The sequence below is a fragment of the Mastigoproctus giganteus genome, chromosome 9 (assembly GCF_048544385.1).
Source record: "Mastigoproctus giganteus isolate SK-2022 chromosome 9, ASM4854438v1, whole genome shotgun sequence".
Lineage (NCBI taxonomy): Eukaryota > Metazoa > Arthropoda > Arachnida > Uropygi > Thelyphonidae > Mastigoproctus > Mastigoproctus giganteus.
In genome coordinates, this window is record NC_143583.1 from 54,033,052 (window position 1) to 54,048,055 (window position 15,004).

The 15,004-nt window shown below is 39.7% G+C and overlaps 1 protein-coding gene across 1 annotated transcript in view; it reads right to left on the bottom strand.

Annotated features, from left to right (window-relative positions):
• Window positions 1-15,004, bottom strand: part of Orc2 (origin recognition complex subunit 2) — a 122,701-nt gene that overhangs the window by 65,079 nt on the left and 42,618 nt on the right. The window lies entirely within an intron of this gene.

Genomic DNA, 15,004 nt, shown 5'->3' on the forward strand with positions numbered 1-15,004 from the left:
CTGTATGTCAGATGTGTTAGTTTAACTTCTGTTCCAAGAAAAATAATGCAGTCACTGATTAAGAAAATAATGTGGGTCCATCTAGACAGGAATGTGATTATACTACAGTCACAGCATGGATTTGTTTGGGGGGGGGGAAGTTTTGTCTAACCAAACTGACTGGATATTATCATGCAGTAACAAAGGGACTGGATGCAAAAAATAACTTTGAAATCATATACTGGGATTTCAGGAAAGCTTTTAATATTGTCAAACATAAAAAACTGCTGTAGGAGTAGTGTAGCATTAAGGGCAAGTTACTGCTATGGATAAAGAAAGGGCTGAGTGGGAGAAGACAGGGTGGTTATTAATGGGCATTGCTCTTCATGGACTAATGTTATTAGTGATATCCTCCAGGGTTCAGTGATGGGCTCGTTGTTTTCTATATTTATTTATGATACTGATGAAGGTATATCTGGCTTAATGTCTACGTTTGCAGATGATGCAAACATTAGCAGGGTATGAAAAGGTTATTTATGCACTTCCGTCATTTCTAATATCCAGGTAGTATGCAAGCATCATTTATATCTCATATTGTGACACAACAAGTTGCCGAGGTATTGCACTACTTTGAATAAGTAATGCTTCACCAGTGGAGAAGGCTAATGTTACTTATTCTGGGCGGATACCACCACCACCCAGACGGCACTGTTTCAAAGCTTGTTGGCTTACTCATCAGTGGGTGTTGAGAATAGTGAAAGGTTGTTAGAATAGTAACAACCCAGTTATGAAGTATAACTCCACAATATGAGAGATGCTTGATGGTGTGCATGGTTTAATCTAAAAATATTTCTTGATTAAATGTCTAAGAGTATAAAAAGGTTGTTTATGTTACTTATTCTTGGCAGATACCACCACCCAGATGGCACTGTCTGGGTGGTGATGTCTGCTGAGAATAAGTAACATTAGCCTTCTCCACTGGTGAAGCATTACTTATTCAAAGCAGTGCAATACCTCGGCAACCCGCTGTGAAGGTATTCACAATATGAAATATAAATAAATGATGCATGCATACTACCTAGGTAGTAGAAATTATGTAAGTGCATTACCCATGCATAAACAACCTTTTCATACTCTTAGACATTTAGTCAAGAAATATTTTTAGATTGGCAGGGTAGTTAATAACAGTAATCAAGGTAAGCTACTGCAACAAGATCTAGAAAATTATGCACATGGGCTGAGAAATGACAGTTAAAGTATAACACCGATAAATGCAAGGTACTGCAAATAAGTAGCAGTAATTCCAGATTAATGTACCACCTGTGGTACTACACTCAGTGTAATGAAAAATGAAAAAGACCTGGGGGTAATTGTGCAATCAAATATGAAGTTCTCTGAGCAGTGCAGATGGCTGCCATGACAGCTTATGTGGTTTTGTCACTGATATAGAGCAGGAGTGGCCAACTTAATTTGTGATGCGATCTGCTTTTTTCCTTCAAAATGTGCTGAGATTTACCATCTCAAAAATTTCATTGCACAAGATGCACAAATCGAGGGATGACTGTATATTTAAAATTTGTCGTGATCGACCGAAATTAAATCCGCAATCGACTGGTAGATCGCTATCGACTCATTGGCCAGCCCTGATATAGAGGAACTCTGCCAGCAGGGATAAGGAGGTCATTATTCCATAGTGCAAGGAAATGGTTAGGGCATATCTTAAGTACTACATTTAGGTCTGGAAGCCTCATTTTAGGAAAGATATAGATCTACTAACGGGTGCAGAAAAGGGCAATGAGACTGGTGAAGAGAACAAAAAGGTGGTCTTACCAAGTGAGGCTTCAGTTCTCCAAGCTGCAATGTCTAGAGCCAAGGCACCTGAGATAATCTGATTAAGGCTTTGAATGGATTGAGCAAACTCAATTCTTCCTCTTGCTCAAACTACATGTAAAGGGACAAATTCAAATTGAGGAAGGATGGTTGCATGATAGAAGTGCAGAAGTTTGCCTTCAGCCAGAAGGTTGTTGATTGTTGGAACAAACTTTCATTTGTTGTGGAAGTGAGCAGTTAGAACAAAATCAAGGAAGAACAAGACAAATTATTTGATGGGATGGACAGGTAACACAGTAATTCTGTTTTTTTTTTTTTTTGGCTGATGCTTTATAAGCTTGTGTTTGTGTCATTTGCCATTACCAAGACTAAAAATGACAAGACAAGCAATGTATTATTTTCATCCTTGTTTACAAATGCAAGTGAATGTAAAACAGCCTAATGAAACTGTTAGCCAAAAGTGCAATAAAACTGAGTTGATAATCTCTGCGCAAATCATTAAGATCTGCAATAAAAACAAAATATTTTTCATATGCCATAAATTAATTAGAATAGCAAAATTCACAAAATATGCAAGTTCATAAGAGTTGCAGCAGTGAAGTAAAAGTACAAGGATTAGGCAGAAAGTAATGTCTCCAATTTTTATTTTGTGCAATTTAAATATACATGTGAAGATGGTTGGTGAGGATTACACCAATCCTGATACTGATCCTTGGGGAACCCCACTTCTTACATCAACCCAATCTGAGGAATAGCCATTTATCACAACCCTCTGCCTCCTGCCCTGAAGCCATCCTGCTATCCATCTAAGGATTTTCCCAGTGATTCCAACATGTTCCAGCTTATAAAGCAACTGCTCATGTGGGACTGAGTCAAAAGCTTTGCTGAAATCTAAATAAACAATGTCGAAATTATTCCCTAAATCCAGCTCGTGAGTGACCCTTTCGAAACAGCGAACTGGATTTGTTAAACATGATTTTCCCTTTACAAAACCATGCTGAGTATCCTTGAGAGTTTCAATTCAATCCAAATGATCCTGAATTCCACCCCTGATCATTGCCTCCATGATTTTCCCTACTACTGAAGTCAGACTGACAGGTCGATAATGTCCAACTTCACTTTTAGAGCCACCCTTATGTATGGAAGATACATTTGCACTTTTCCAATCCAAGGGAATCTCCCAAGAGTCTAGTGATGCTCACATAATTAGCCTCAATGGTTCAATGCACTCACTTGCTGCCTCCCTTAAGATTATAGGGTATATTCCATCAACTCCAGGAGCCTTACTGGTCTGTAGGCTCGAAAGTTTTTTCATTAAATAATCTTGCGAAATTTCAATATCATTAATTATATATTTTTTAACTTCACTCCCACAATTTCCCATTGCCACAAAAGGTTTTTCATTTGTAAATACCGATGCGAAATAACTGCCGAGTTCATCTGCAACGGCAGCTGGTGTATTTAATACTATCCCCCCCCCTTTCCCTTACGTAAAGGTCCAATCTGCTTTGTCCTGCTCTTCTTGGCATTTATATATGTGAAGAATTCTTTATCCCCCCTCTTTGCTCCGTTTGCTAGTGATTTCTCATAAACTGCCTTTGCCTATCGAACCTTTTCTGTGGCTCTATTACAGATCACCTTGTAGCTGTTATAGGCTTCAGTACTTTTTATTGCTCTGTAACCTTTCCATGCCACCTTTTTCTGCTCAAGTAATGTGGCAACTTCGCTATTCATCCAACTTGGAACCCTCCTTGTGGAGTATTTTTTTAATGGTATATACGCATTCAAGGCATCTGTGATTAATGTTTTAAAAGCGTACCACAGTTCAAATGTATTCATTCTCTGCACGATATCTACCCAGTTAATAGAGGCCATGTAGTACCTTAAGGCATCGTAATTTGCTTTTCTGAAATTAAAACCCATTCCTTTGCCTTTTACTGCTGCTACCTCTCTCATCATCATCCACCGTAGAACTCCGTGATCACTTCCTGCTACTGGTTCCTCTACTGTCAGCCCTGTTATGTCATCTGATTCATGGGTGATGATGAAGTCTAGGATATTCTTTTCTCTAGTACTTTCCCTGACATGTTGATACAAATAACAGTCATCTAGTTGATTTAAAAATTTTGTTCCCCATGTCGAGTTTCCTTCCCATTTACTCCAATCAATTAGAGGCAAATTGAAATAACCCATAATAAGACATTGACGCTTACTTGCCCATTCCATTTGCATGTAGAGGCTTTTGTCATAATCTTCACAATCACCTGGTCTGTAGATTACTCCTACTCGCATTATACCTTTGTTTCCAACTATCTCACACCATACAGACTCTATACTAGCATGTGAAATGTCTGAATCCGGGAAAGCTATCGTCGCACTCAGGCTGCTTCTGATAAGAAGAATTACCCCTCCACCCCTTCTATCTACCCTATCCTTCCTAAATACATTATACAAGCCATACTGAAACTCATCAACCCCAATTTCCGGGTGGCACCATGTCTCTGTAATCCCTATTATGTCCGCGTTACTTGTTTTAACCAGCAGTTCGAATTCGCTCATTTTATTGACGACACTTCTAACATTACTGTATAAACAATTAAGATTTACTGTTCTTGTAAATTTAACAACCCTAACACAACCCTTGAAGTTTTTTAGGCTCTCTTTCCTGGCATTAGCTACCCGCTGCCGTGAAAAGTTTCTGCCCCCAGAACATCTAGATAATATGTACAGTTGGGGAAGCAGATAAGAACTCTTAAGTATGTGCAAGAGTTACTTTGACCAATATTATCAGATAAATGCGTGTCAGTATTACCCACATCCCCCCTAGCTAGCAGTTTCCCTGAACCTTTAAGGTATCCTCAATAATACTGGCAAAAACTTTTGCACCGCCTTTGTTTAAGTGTATCCCGTCTCTACAAAACAAATTCCTTCTACCTAAAAGTGTGGGCCATGCTGATAGAAATTTCCCCCCTAAAGCCTTGCAGAGTCTTTCAAGTCTTGATTTAATCCACAAGGCTTTTAACATATAATCCCTCCTATCGTGTCTGGGCAGAATTGCAGACACATAGACATTATGGCCTAGCTCGCGACATTTCCTCAGCATGGTCCTGTATTTTTCCAACAAATCGTCAGATCGTGTACGTTTAATATCATTAGTCCGCACATGAATAATAATATTCTCTTTACCCCCTTTAAAATCTGACAATCTGTTGGTGACATCATCAATAGTTGCTCCCGGCAGACATACCCTAGTTCTACTCCACCTATCCTTATTACAAAAAATATTCCCCGTTTTCCCTGACAATGGAGTCTCCTAATAAAACAATGTCCTTTTTAACCAGAGTAGTTTGCACTGGGTTTTTCTATTTTTAAGGCTCGAATCAGGTGGGCATCACTTGGTAGATTGCTGTCGAGCTCCCAGATGCATTATTCTCGAGGGCAAGCACCCGTTTTTTCAGGAACTCAAATTGTTCCATCAGTGCACCAAATTGCAATTTAAGATCGGTGCACTCCTTACATCGATCACAAAGAAAAGAATCCCCAGGTGAGCTAGGATTAGTCACCAGGTCGACCTTGGAAAACATTCCACAGGTTCCACAACGGATTAAATCATGGCTCACCCGTAAATCTCAATCGGCTATTTCCGTGTGAGTCACTATACCCTGTGATGTGTTTAAGGCACATCTCGTAACTACCATTATAAAATTAAATAAATATCAATGAAAGCAATTTTAAAAAATTATATCTATAATACAGTAAACCCCCGCTATTCGCGGGGGTTACGTTCCTGAGAAATGCCGCGAATACCGAAAATGGGAATACTGAGTTATGGCTCCCATAGTAATAAAGGAGTTCCGTTCCAAAGTACGAAATACAGTATATAAGAAAACCTAGTCTAAAATTGTGTCTATGTATGTATTATATGTACCTTCATAATACGACTATGTACATAGTGAAATGCAAGCATACGGCATCGAAATGAAAATAAGAAACAATTTAATATTAAATGTAATATTTATTAGAAATTTCAAACAAATCTTTCAAACCAGCGCCTTTGCTAGCTAAAAAAACTTATCCCGCCAGAGCTATCACCATTTTCGCTAAAGTGTTGATAAAGGAGTTTTGCCTTTTCACGAATGATGAGTGAACTGAATGGAATTTTATTTTGAGTTCGATCTTCTATCCACAGATGTAAAGCTTTTTCCGTTTTTTTCCTAATTCAACAACACTAGTTACAGAGCAAATTTTTGAAGCAATTAGTGCGTTTTCACAGACACTATGGCGGATTTTTCCTTCCGATTTTTTGATTGATCGTACCGTTGACTCATTGATTTATAATGTTTTGCCACTGAGGAGACACTTTCACCATTAGAAATTTTGTCTAATAACTCAATTTTATTCGCTAATGTCATCACCTTCTTTGATCTTTTCACATTTCCCCTGTTATTCGTAGCCATATTTCGTAAGCATATCAATTTATAAATTGATAAATTTATTCAATTTATAAGCATATAAATTAAAAGCAAACGACAAAACCTTCCATGACAAGCGCATAACACACACTGAACAAGGATTAGCGAGAAACATCCACACCGGGATTTTGTCACCCCTCTCTCCCACCCAATGAGCGCTGTTTTGACCGGGAAAGATAATTTTAGCCACGGAAAATGGCAGAAAATGTTCAGGGTGCTTTAAAATTCACATTTTTTTAAGTTTCATTTTATATTAAATCAGCGACTGCGAATACAGATACCGCGAATAGCGGGGGTTTACTGTATTATTAAAATCAAATTGTTACAGGAAAACCTATAATAAAATAATCCAGCAATATCTAAATAAATCAAATATTTAAAAGCACTATCCAAAAGTAAACCACTTAACTGAGGGGCCTGACTAAGTGCGTCCGCTCACCTCGAATAAGACTAAGCTAGTTGGATTTTTTGCAGCTTTATCAGCCAGTTCATTGCCCAAAATACCAGAATGTGCTGGAATCCAACAGAAGATGACCTTTTGATGATGTTCTTCAATTTTTAGTAATATGCTTCATATTTCGTCTATAACAGGGTGAACATTTATCTGAGAAATTGTATAAAGCCATGATTGAACTAAGCAAAACGGTGTAATTAACAGATTTTAAAGATCGATCAGCACAGAAATTTCGTAAGGCCAGTTTAATTGCATATAATTCAGCTGAAAAGATACTGAATCCAGATGGAAGGGATATTGAAATAACGGTATCCAGAAACACTGCAGCTGCTCCAACGTTTGAATTAGATTTAGAACCATCTGTATAAATTGGGGTTGGTTTGGTTTGGTTTTTTTTTTTTAGGAGCATTAGCAACTAAGGCCATATTGCTCCGAGATATGTGGTGGTCATTCCCTCACATTTCCGCATCCTTTGTATTTGGTGGACGAGCTCGAACCCCGGTCTTATCAAGAAGTGTGTGCTACACACTGCTGCTCCTTCCCACCTGGCTATGGAGCCTCCTATAAATTGAGGAAAAATCACTATATCTCTGAGTGTGAACTGCATGAAGTTTTTTTTTTTTTTTTTTTATGTAAACATCAAAAACGAGAGGTATTAGAAGATATAGTACTACCGTGCTTGGGATGGAGGTTGAGAAGACGAAAGAAGATATTTATTGACATTGGACTTGAACTTCTGTAGACTGTAATTTTCAGGAAATACGTATGAAGGAAGGTTGTTCCAGAAAACGGCAGTTGAATGAATAAACAAGGAAGGTGAAAAGTTGGTTCTGCGAGTTTGAAGTTTGACAGTAAATGGATGTTGGCGGCGCGTGTTCGGACTGTTTTGAAAGAGAGAGCAGGAATTATAGAAGCCAATTCAGAAGAACAGGGCCCATGGAAGTATCTGTAGAAGAAGCATGCAGCAGAAACAGTGCGTCAATGAGAAAGCGAGTGGAGAGACTCTGTTAGAGATGAATCATTAATTAATCTAACTGCCCTCTTCTGAATGGAATCAAGAAGCCGGAGAGAGGTTTTGGGGGCACCACCCCAGATATGGGAACAATATTCCATGGCAGGGCGAATTTGCAATTTATACAGAGTGAGAAGCTGTTTGGAAGAAAAGTAACGCCGAGAGGGAAAGAGAAAACCAAGTTTTTTAGATGCAGAGGAAGCAATATTTGTAATGTGCTTGTGCCAAGAGAGATTAGAAGTCAGGGTAATCCCCAAAAGAGATATATCATTTTGCCTAGAAATCGGAGTGTCACTAAAGATAAGCATAGGAGTAGAAGAATCCTTTTTGCGAGATATAAGACAAGACTGAGTTTTAGAAGGGTTGAAATCAACTAAGTTGTCTTTGCCCCACTGCAGAATTACCTGAAGATCGGCATTTAAGGAATTGGTAGCAGATTTTCGAGAAGTTGAAGCTGATTGAGTAGGACAAGGTTTCTCAAAATGGAAAGTTGAATGCAATGTGCTATCATCGGCAAAACTATGGATAGGATTTCCAGTCAATGGAAGAAGGTCATTGATATACAAGAGCAAAAGAGTGGGGGAAAGAACTGAACCTTGGGGGACACCGGCATTAATGGAGAAGTTAGAAGACAGAGAGCCATCTACCATCACCCTCAGTGAGCGATCAGAGAGAAAACTGGATAACCAATTACTAAAAACAGTTGGCAAACCATAAGATGGAAGCTTGTTTAGAAGACCTTTATGCCAAACACGATCAGAAGCCTTTGAGATGTCAAGAGCAACTACTTGTGTTTATCCGAACCTTTCCATTGAATTAGTCCATAAATGGGTAACATAAGCCAGAATATCTCCAGTGGATCGACACTGACGGAATCCATACTGGTGATCATTGATCAGACGGAAGGTTTCTAGGTAGTTTAAGAGTTGGCGGTTAATTGATTTCTCCATTACTTTAGAAAGAGTAGAAGTAAAAGCAATGGGACGATAAATGGATGGGAGGGATTTGTCACCCTTTTTAGGAACTGGCTGGATATGAGCAAATTTCCAAGCAGAAGGAAAAACACCTTTGGAATAAGAAAGTGAAAAAAGGCGGCAAAGAATAGGAGTAAGTTCAGGAGCACAGGTTTTGAGAACATGTGGAGAAATACCATCAGGACCTGGAGCTTTCTTAGCATCACGATTCATCAAAATCCTTTTGATATCGTTTTGACGGAAGACCACAGGAGGCATTGAATGGAGCGTGTTGGGAATGGTGGGAGGTGTTTTACCAAGATCATTAATACATGAGCTGGAAGAAAAATGGAATGCTAGCAGGTCAGCTTTATCCTTGGCTGAAGTGGCAACAGAACCATCTGGTTTGGACAGAGGTGGGAGCAAAGATGGGCAAAAGTTGCGGCCAATAGCTTTGGCAAGAGACCAGAATGCTCGGCTACCATTAGGGCAAGAAGCAAGTTTTCTACTCTTAGCCTGTTCAAACTCTAGTTTGGACTGGTTAATAACTGCTTTCCAACTGTTGTGAGCTTTGGTGTAGGCAGAAAATGAAACTGAAGAATTAGAAACAAGCCAATTACGATATGCAACATTCTTCTCTTGGACAGCCTTAGCACATTTATTGGAAAACCAAGGTTTAAATAAAGGAGGAGATTTTAAAGTAGGGTGTGGGATAAAGGATTCCATTCCTGCAAGAATAATTTCACTGACACGATCTGAGCAAACGTTGACATCAGAAGTTTTGAAACAGTAATCCGACCAAGGAAAAGAAGAAAAGAAGTCTCGCAGGTCATCCCATTTTGTATTCTTGTAATGCCAAACAACACGTGGTTGGGAATAGCCATGAGATAAAGGTTCCATTGGAGAAAAGACAATCACCAAGTTGTGATCTGAAGTGCCTAAAGGACCTCTCACTTCGACCGTGTACTTAGAAGGGTTGTTTGTGAGAAAAAGATCAAGCGTATTGGCTGTATGATTAGGATTGTCCGGTATTCTTGTAGGTAAATGAACAATCTGTGCTAGGTCATTAGTAATTGCAAAAGCCTCAGCATCTAGACCTGCTGGGTCGGTGTGACTAGAAAACGGAAGCCAGCTGGAGTTGTGAACATTAAAATCACCAAGGAAAATTACTTCACTGTTAGGAAAGTTGGACTGGAGAAAGTCAAGTTGCAAAGAGAGGAAGTCAAAGAGCTCCAAGTGATTAGTGGAGTTGGGAGAACGGTAGAGACAACAGATGAATTTGATGCAATGAGGTAGAGAGATTTTAAGCCAGAGAAGATCAAAGAGAGGAGATTCCAAATTGCCAAGTCTCTGACAGGGAATATCAGAACGGACATATGCACAAGTACCACCTTTGAGGCAAAAGGAATCATACAGCGAATAATTTGGGCATCTGAGATGAGCAGTAGATGAATCAACCGATATCTGAGATTCTGTCAGAAAAAGTACATGGGGTTTGGCAGACTGCAAGTGGAAATGGACATCGTTGAGATTAGAATTGAGACCACGTATATTTGTAAAATGAATTAGGAAGTCCTTGGGAGGTTTAGATCTTTTCGCAGATAAGCTTGCTCTATTAGTTTGACAATTCACGGTGTATTCAATAGTAAGAAAAAAGTAGGTGGGACATGCTGTATGAAGTAATGAAATTTTTGGATATGGCGTACATGTGGTAAGAATATACCCACATCCTTGACATAACGTGGCCTCGACAATGCTCCCCGCATACACACTACTCGGACTCCCTCCAGTCACTATCTGGCAGAGTAGAGGTAACAAGATTATACACTAGCTGATCCGGAAGCCTCCTAGAGAGTTAACAATAGGTTCAGTCCGGTGTACTAACTAGCGGCCGGCCTGCAAACACCGTTTTAGAGCTATACCCTCGAAATGTAAGGAATATTGGATCTCGCCATGATGTTCATCATAACCTTAAAAGTCATCAATCATAATGCATGATGGAAGAGATAGGGAAAGGTTGACCGGAACTTAGCTCTAGAGACTAAACATGGGTTCCACCAGTTCAAGCCTCCAATAAGCAAAGTGGTGGTATTTCACCGGTTGATGAGAGTCATCTACCACTTAGTAATGCCTGGTAACATAGAGGGGCGGCGTTCTTCCATGTAGTGTGGGCGCCACACCTCAACCCCTGCTTACGTTGGTTCACACCTGGGTGGTCACCCACCATGTACTTGTGCATGGAGGTTATACCCAGGATTACTACAGTCCCACCATCATGAAGGTGCAAGCAGAGGATTTGGCCATCACAGACAATCCAGACTTCGCCGAAATTGGGTCCACTTGACTTGAGTGTCACCCGAATATCAGTTCCATCAGCGTTTTAGACTCCCAGGGGCAAGTACAGCTTGTCTGGCATATCTGAGAGAACGTCTGTGACAACCTCAAGGACCTATTAGATGCTTGTAAAATTAGCATTAGCATTAGTAGAGGCATTTGATGCAAGAAAACAAGCTTATGCAGCATCAGCCAAAAAAAAAAAAAAAAAAAAAACCACTTCCACTTCACCCCCTCTGTTCATTCAAAATATCTGTCCAGCTGAGCCTTAAACTTATTTAGGCTATCAACTTCCACGACAAGGGATGGAAGTCTGTTCCACCAACCAACCACCCGCTGGCTAAAGGCAAATTTCCGCACGTCTATCCTGCATCTGTCTTTCCTCAATTTGAATTTATGCCCTCTCAGGTGATTATTTTGAGCGAGAGGAAGAATCCCATCAGCATTGAGCACGCTCAAACCATTCAAGGCTTTATACACCTCTATCAGATCACCTCGCTGGTGCCTAGTCTCCAGACACTGTAATTTGCAAAATTTAAGCCTTTCTTCGTAAGAGCACCCCTTTGTTCCATTCTCTAATCTTGTTGCCCTTCTCTGTACTCGTTCAAAGTATTGCAGAGGTTTGTTATATGAAAGAAGGCGGGCAGTTTGAAAGTTAATAGCATATTTTTCTTTGGTGTTTTTAATTTGTTTTGAATTATGTAGAATAGGCTGATGCTGCTGAGATTTCAGCAAACGTATTGCCCAAAGCATTAGCAATATCTAAGGGACTGGATAGGTCTTGCCCTTTCCAGGAGAGGATTGGAGAAGGTACAGTAGGAAACTTACAATATAACTGTCTAATTTTTTTCCACATAGTTTTCGGATCAGTGTTTCTGTTAAAGGTCGATGCAAAATGGTTCCAGGATTCTTTCTTGGTTTGCCTTTGTACAAATCGTGCTTTTGCTCTTAGCTTCTTATAATTAATGAGTTGGTTGTGGTTGGACATCGCCAAAATAAATTCCAGGCTTTAATTTTTGCTTTCTTTGCTTTTGTGCATTCCTCATTCCACCAGTAATTATAATGCTTGCGGCCAGGGGGATTTGATAATGGTATTATGTCCTTGGCCACTTTTAGATGTGACGTGATGTAATCTGTTACATTATCAATATTCTGGAGCTGGATTTTTTCCTCATCAAGAGAGATTGATGATCGAAATTTTGCCCAGTCTGCCCGAACAAATTTTCAAAAAAACTGCGGGGTTTGTTTGAAGGAATCTTTGATATTAAAAAATTGCATATGATTGGAAAGTGATCACTGCCCATAGGATCATTTGAAACATACCACTCTATGCTTGGGACCAGCACTGGAAAAAAAATTGAAAGATTTATTGCTGAGGTGTGTCCAGTTGGGAGTTGTATGCACCAGTATTGAGTATGGTAAGGTTTTGCAACTCTAGAAAGCTTTCAATTAGTCAACCCCATCTGTCTAGTTTAGGATCGCCCCATAAGGGGTGGTGCCCATTAAAATCCCCTAATATACAGAGAGGTGGAGGTATCTGTCTGAAGAGATCTTCAAGATCTTTTAAAGAGTAAGTATGGTTTGGTGGTAGGTAAATTAAGACAATTGTCATTGAAATACAGAGAGTTATATGAACAGCGACAGCTTCTATTTCAGTTTGAAGTAGAATATGTTTAGTTGGGATATTTGAATTTATTAGGATTGCTACACCACCATGGGCAGCATTTGTTCTATTACGATCTCTTCGATAAAGGCAATAATTCTTTATCGAAGGAGAAATTTATGAGGTTAGGTAAGTTTCCTGAAGACAAAGAGCAACTGGAGAATACCGGTTAATTAAATCATGGAGATCATCTCTGTTACAATGAAAGCCTCTGCAGTTCTACTGTAAAACACAGGCCATTATTTGTGTTTAATTGATGGAGCTGTATCTGACTGCTTTTTGAAGGTGACTGGCTTATTACGTTTCAATTTTGATTTGTCTTTTTTGAAAACTGGTCGACCAGTATCCATTTCTTCTTCAGCATAGATTTCTAAAATTGTTTCTTCATGTATAGATGTGCCATCAGTATCCATGATTATGTCCTGGGTATTTTTATTTGATTTCGGGTTTGTAATATCGGATGTATTAGCACACATATGAGGAGGAGATGCAGCTGGTATTGTCAGAGGAGTGTTATTTTCCTGGTCTGAGAGTTTGGGTTGTTGTTTATGCACACTTGGTTGTTGCTCAGAGAGGGCTGTTCTAGCCAAATCAGAAATTGACTTGGTAATGGGAACTGTGACATCTGTTTGAGTGGAGACTGTTTGGTATTTTTTTATTACATTAGCATAGGTACTATTTTTGTTTATAGTAGGTGAAACTAGTTTTCTTGCTTCTTGGTAGCTGACTTTATTCTTGACTTTGTATTTTACTATTTTTTTTTTTCAGTTTTCCATTTTTCACAAATTTTGGAATACGCCGGGTGGTCATCTTTGCAGTTCGCGCACGTCATTTTTGCAGCAGAACAGTCACTCTGATTGTGATCTGAGGACCCACAATTTGAGCAGACAGGAACTCCTCTGCATAGTTTGCAAATGGCCAAATTTTTGGCACTTAAAGCACCAGACTGGGTTCGGGATGTAAGGTCTTACCTGACACCTAAGGTAACCAGCTTTTATGGTGGTAGGTAGGTTCGTTGTTTTAAATGTGAGTATCACTATCTGAGTAGGGACAAGCTCTCCATCTTTTTTGATGACGATTCTTTTTGCGAGTACCACATTTTGATCTTGTAGTTCCTGGACAAGTTCATCCTCTGATACGTTTAAAAGATCCCACTCTGATATTACCCCTTTAGAGGAGTTTAAGGTGGCATGTGGGGTAACCTTCGTGGGAATTCCACCAAAGTCTCTCAGCGTGTCTAGGTTCGGTCATTTCAATTAATAAGTCTCTGGATCTCAATCGCCTAACCATTTTTGGAGGGCCAGCCAAATTTTCAAGACATTTTTGTATCAAAAACGGGGAAAGCTTACTCAATGGTTGGTCTGTGGAGGTGTGTAAAATTAAAAAGAGAGGTACAGTATTGTCCGTTCCTTTTTTTTTTGTAGTTTAGCATGGGATGTTGTGTCATCATGATCTTGATCATGTTTATCTAGGTCTGGATCAAAAGATCCGTAGGTGGACTGTTTAATTTTGTCCATCTTTGCTCCTTTTTGCCCTGGGAGGGTGGCTTTCTTCTCCCAGATTTCCAGCCATGCCATGTGGAGGCAGGAGCAGTGCCACCAGTGACCAAGCGATAAAGGAAGGTTAGTAGTTAGTGCGTTAATAAATAGTCCTATGTACAAGAAGAAAGGTGTCTTTCCCTTCTGTTAGGTACGCTAAATTCTTTACTTTAGAACAGCAAAAGTAAATAACTCTGAAAAATGAAGGATTTTACTATAATTATCAGCTGCTCTTTGAGAAAATCACTTGATATCACTTAGAAATCACTATAGTCACTCAGGTGGGCAGGAGCAGCAGTGCGTAGCACACGCTTCTTGATTAGACCAGGGTTCAAGCACGTGCCCACCAAATACAGAGGATGCGGAAGGTCAGGAATGACCACCGCATATCCCCAGAGCAATATGGCCTTAGTTGCTAATGCTCCTAAAAACCAAATAACAAACAAACAAACAAACCCTCTGAAGGTGCTAAGTCTGGAATGGAGGGGGGGATGTGACAAAGTTTCCCAACGATTATGGTGCAACCACTCATGTGTGGTGTGGGCAGTGTGTGGAGTTGCATTATCGTGCAACAAAATCACACCGCTTGTCGGGAGTCGTGGTCGTTTGTGTTGAATACTGGCTTTCAATTTTTCCAACATTGCACAGTAAAGCTGTGCATTGATTATTCCTCTCTTTGGCAAGAAATCCGCCAACAGAATGCCTTGGCGATCCCAGAACACTGTGGCCAGGGCCGCCGCAAGTGGGTAAACGAGGTAAGCATCGCTTA